Genomic DNA, 5,225 nt, shown 5'->3' with positions numbered 1-5,225 from the left:
AACGGTTGTGCTCTTATTGTGAAAGGGACAGGATATAAACGGAGCGGCTCAACGGTTGTGCTCTTATTGTGAAAGGGACAGGATATAAACAGAGCGGGTCAACGGTTGTAATTCATTCGTTTTTTTATGAGCTTGATGTTGGAAGACGTAGAGAATAAATCGAGACTCAAAATATTTTCCCTCTCTTTCTGCCGACTTCCACACCACATTGTTAATTAATTTTTTTAATTTTAAATGCTTTTATGCCGCATAAAAGCATTTAAAATTAAAATCAAAACCACAGCTTCCTATGCCAACAATGATAAAAGTCATTTCATCTATATACATTTTAAAGTAAAAGGTATACTAATACTATACAATAAAATGTGTCCTTACAGTTAGTCGCTTATTAGGTCGACAGAGACAAAGCGATGAAGAACCCCTCTTCTTTAACGGCGCTAAGCATCGACAGCTAACTTTAGCATCATCCAACGAATAAAATCTGTAACTTAGGCCCTATTTACACGGACACAATGGGGGGAAACGTTGGGTTTTTTCGTATGTTAATTAGAGGAAAAGATCCGCGTTGGCACAGTCGTATTTTGGGTTTACATGCATCCGCAGGATTGCCCCCCACCCTCCCGAATCCGCTGTAGTTACCATGCCGGGTCGTTAGATGGCGCTGTGAATTTTGTACCTTCACCTAATGCGCATGCGTGTTGCCTCAGCACGCTGTTTCCTGTGAGCTAAAAAGCTTAGCTAACAACATCTTAACAAGTTAAAGCTGGATTCTGGCTGGATTTTGGATAAAAGAGTCGACAGATTTGACGCCAAGCGGGACCGCTTCATCTAACAGCTCCACACCGGTCGCTGAGTGCACCAGAACCGAGTCACATTGTTGTACTTTACTCCGTGATAATCAGTAGCTGGTTTACAGCAGGTAAATCAAATGTTCTTAATAATGTTAGCTTGTGTTTACTTTGGTTACAAAACAACTGAGTTTTTATTTTTTCCTAAAAGAAGAAGGAGTTGTCTCCCACCAGGCGGACCGGTTCTGAACGAGGCTCGGCAGCAGGACGTCGAAGAGAGAGATGATGGATGAACTATTTATTTAAAATTCCCCTCAGTTCTTTTATTCAATCCATTCAATGTTCAGTTTAATTAACAGTTTGTGGTGTTGAATAAATAAATAAAATAAAAATTAAACCTGATGTCTTCGTTTTCAACATTAATGGCATACAATATGTTTAGCGTCATTTTAATCGCATAATTTGAATTACGTAATGTCCCGATAGCTTCATTTAGCTCGGAGAGCTTCATTATACATCTCAAACTTAAGATAAATACTGTTTATTATTATTAAACTTATTATTTAGCACATTTATGTTATAGTGTTATAGTGCAGCGCGACGTGTGCGCGTGCCTCGTTCTTTAAACAGCGACATTAGAACTGGATCAGACCGTGTCTCTTCCAACACAGATGTCGGACACAGCACCTAGAATCTGACGTAGATTAACTACGAGATTAAAATATATTCCATCAATCGAGGTTCAGAAAGCACTGTGTCCGCCGCCATGTTGATAGAAATATAGCGTCTGTCCGCGCGTGCGTGTGCACATGTGGTTTAACACAAAGCCTCAGCGGGAAATGTTTACATTATCAGCGGAGGGTCAGCAAAAACTCAGGCATGGGAGGAGTTCGTAGAGGCCATGGAGAATGACTTCCGCACGGCTTCGAGGCGATTCTGGTCCACCATCCGGCGTCTCAGGGGGGGAAAGCGGTACGCCACCAACACTGTTTATAGTGGGAGTGGTGTGCTGCTGACCTCAACTCGGGATGTTGTGGGTCAGTGGGCGGAATACTTTGAAGGACCTCCTCAATCCCACCGGCACGTCTTCCACTGAGGAAGTGGAGCCTGGGGACTCTGGGTCGGGCCCTCCAATCTCTGGTGCTGAGGTCACCGAGTGGACTTGGAGAAGGCGTTCGACCGCATCCCTCGGGGAACCCTGTGGGGGGTACTCTGGGAGTATGGGGTACCAGGCCCTTTGATACGGGCTGTTAGGTCCCTGTATGACCGGTGTCAGAGCCTGGTCCGCATCGCCGGCAGTAAGTCGGGCTTGTTCCCGGTGAGAGTTGGACTCCACCAAGGTTGCCCTTTGTCACCGATTCTGTTCATAACTTTTATGGACAGAATTTCTAGGCGCAGCCAAGGTGTTGAGGGGATCCATTTTGGTGGCCTTAGGATTGCGTCTCTGCTTTTTGCAGATGATGTGGTCTTATTGGCTTCATCAGATCGTGATCTACAGCTTTCGCTGGAGCGGTTCGCAGCCGAATGCGACGCAGCCGGGATGAAGATCAGTTCCTCCAAATCCGAGGCCATGGTCTTGAGCCGGAAAAGGGTAGAGTGCCCTCTTCGGGTCAGGGAGGAGGTCCTACCCCAAGTGGAGGAGTTCAAGTATCTTGGGGTCTTGTTCACGAATGAGGAAAAAATGGAGCGTGAGATCGATAGGCGGATAGGTGCAGCGTCTGCAGTGAAGCGGGCGCTGTACAGGTCTGTCGTGGTGAAGAGAGAGCTGAGTCAAAAGGCGAAGCTCTCAATTTACAGATCGATCTACGTTCCTACCCTCATCTATGGTCACGAGCTTTGGGTTGTGACCGAAAGAACGAGATCTCGGATACAAGCGGCCGAAATGAGTTTTCTCCGCAGGGTGTCTGGGCTCTCCCTTAGAGACAGGGTGAGAAGCTCGATCATCTGGGAGAGACTCAGAGTAGAGCCGCTGCTTCTCCATGTCAAGAGGAGCCAGTTGAGGTGGCTTGGGCATCTGTTTAAGATGCCTCCTGGACGCCTCCCTGGTGAGGTGTTCCGGACACGTCCCACCGGAAGGAGGCCCAGAGGAAGACCCAGGACACGCTGGAGGGACTATGTTTCTCGGCTGGCCTGGGAACGCCTCGGGATTCCCCCGGAAGAGCTGGCCCAAGTGGCTGGGGAGGGAAGTCTGGGCCTCCCTACTTAGGCTGCTACCCCCGCGACCCGACCCCGGATAAGCGGAAGAAAATGGATGGATGGACGGGGGGTCAGCGAAAAACCTCCACTCTGGAAGGTGGGTTCAGAAACCTCGGGGTTCAAGGGGGGGGGGGGGGGGGCACTGGTGTTGTGGAAATGATCAGCAGAACCACAGAGAGAAAGCTGCGGATGCACTCAAAATATGCGCCGTGTAAACGGCCCCGTAGTTGTAACCTGTTTGTGGGGGAGGCGGGGTTAAGTCGGGCTTCATTTTGATTGGCCGACTTCCAACGGAGCTCGGACGTTGATTGGCTCGTATCTTGTGACGGTGATTGGCCAAGTTCCATTATGAGCTCGGATGTTGATAGGCTCGGCTCGGCTGTTCGAGCCCAGCCGGACGGATACTTTTACTAAAAGTTTACAGTTTCGTGAAATAATTGACCACCACAAGGGGAGGAAAATATCCGAAATAATGCTAAAAACTTAAGATTTCAAAGAAAATACTTGGAATGAAATTCAAAATAAAACAACATATTTTGCCTGATTTTTCTTTTGTTTATTCATTATTATGTGTGTTAATTTATGATTTCCTCATTTAAAATCATATTCTCAGATTTCATGTCTTTACACAGCTCTGAATAATACTTGCTAGAGTTTTGAATTGTTTTGGTACAAATTTTTACTATTTTTTTTTACAGCTAATCAGTTTGTTGCACTTTGTCTTATTGTGGCTGCCATTATGCATTTAAGTTAATTACGTAGTTTTAAGTTACAATAAATAAGTCAAAGGAAATAAAAATAATTTGATTTATCATATTGTAATGTGTAGGTTATTGCAAAACGTTTCCAGGGTGGAACTAATGTTCAATCTGTTGTTTGGGTACGAGAGATATTTTTAGTTACACGTCATAGTCGGTAGAGGGCAGCATGGTTTCTTTTCTCTGTCATTGGTAGAGATTTGAAGATGGTGCAAAGTTTTTCAGTACTTGGATAAAGAAGATGTACTGCAAAATGTCTTAACCCCTTCAAGTAAAATGCGGCCAACTGAGGTATGTATGGAAGTAAATCTTAGCGGCACTTATTTACTTCCATAGTACCCCATGTAGTATTAGTATTTATGTGTTGGTATGAAAAGATGTTTATTTGTGACAGACGTGCTCAGTTTTGTTAGTCACGAGTAGAATGTGTTGACATTTTGTAAAGGTCAAATTACTGAAGTTGTGAAGGTTTAATGTTGAATAATATGCTTTATTGTTTATTCTCAATGTTTTACTGTATGAAATCAGTAAAAATCAAGAACGCCTTGTGTTCGTTATTCAGCTAGAAGGGAGTTACACTTAAACTTTAATGTTTTTAAGTAAAACAAAGACAAAAGGCAAAGATTAATGAAGTACATTAATCATATTTTACCATCTTGTACACCTCCATGTTTCTCCTTTTAACGTGATGGATAATTTAAAAAATGTTTAATAATTTCAAGACTTTCTGCTTGCTGGTTTACTTTTCACAGCACTGGACTTTTGAATAAATAAATCACATTATATCAATACAAATCTATAAAATGTTAGCAGACGTGTCAAAATCGTGTTATAGCTTGTAACCTTTTCAATGTTCTCGTTCAGTATTTCAAACTAATGCCTAATGTTCTCTGGATAAAGCTTTAATGTATGAAGACAAAATGTGTTAGCATTTTGTTTTAAATGTATATTGTGTGTTTAAAAAATTAGGACAAGGTCATCTTTATAAGAAATATTTTATTAATGTACAGAGGTATATTCAGAATAAATGACATTTCAATTTTAAAAAATCAGGAAGTGAGGGTTTGGGAGACGGACAGCGAGCCTCAATGGAGGAGAGGGTTAGAAAAATATGATCTGCTGGTTGATCGTTACACCGAAACATTTCTAACCGTCACAAAAGAAACCCACAAGTGAATTATTAAATAAATCTGTACAGAAGGAGAGTATATATATATATATATATATATATATATATATATATATATATATATAGTATATCAAAATCAAACTTTCTGAGTTGATCAAAAACCATAATCTGAACCTGAAACATTAAAGATTCTCAGTGAAAAATAGAACGAAGCACAAAATACCAGCAGGTCAGCTTTGACTGAGTCCATCTCCCATCAATCACCCATCAGTCATCATCCATCCATCAATCAAACATCCATCCACCTATCAATAATCCACCCATCAATAATCCATCACCAATCATCCATCCATC

Source organism: Nematolebias whitei, chromosome 6 (genome assembly GCF_014905685.2).
Source record: "Nematolebias whitei isolate Nwh7 chromosome 6, NemWhi1, whole genome shotgun sequence".
Taxonomy (NCBI): Eukaryota; Metazoa; Chordata; class Actinopteri; order Cyprinodontiformes; family Rivulidae; genus Nematolebias; species Nematolebias whitei.
This window is presented reverse-complemented; position numbering follows the sequence as displayed.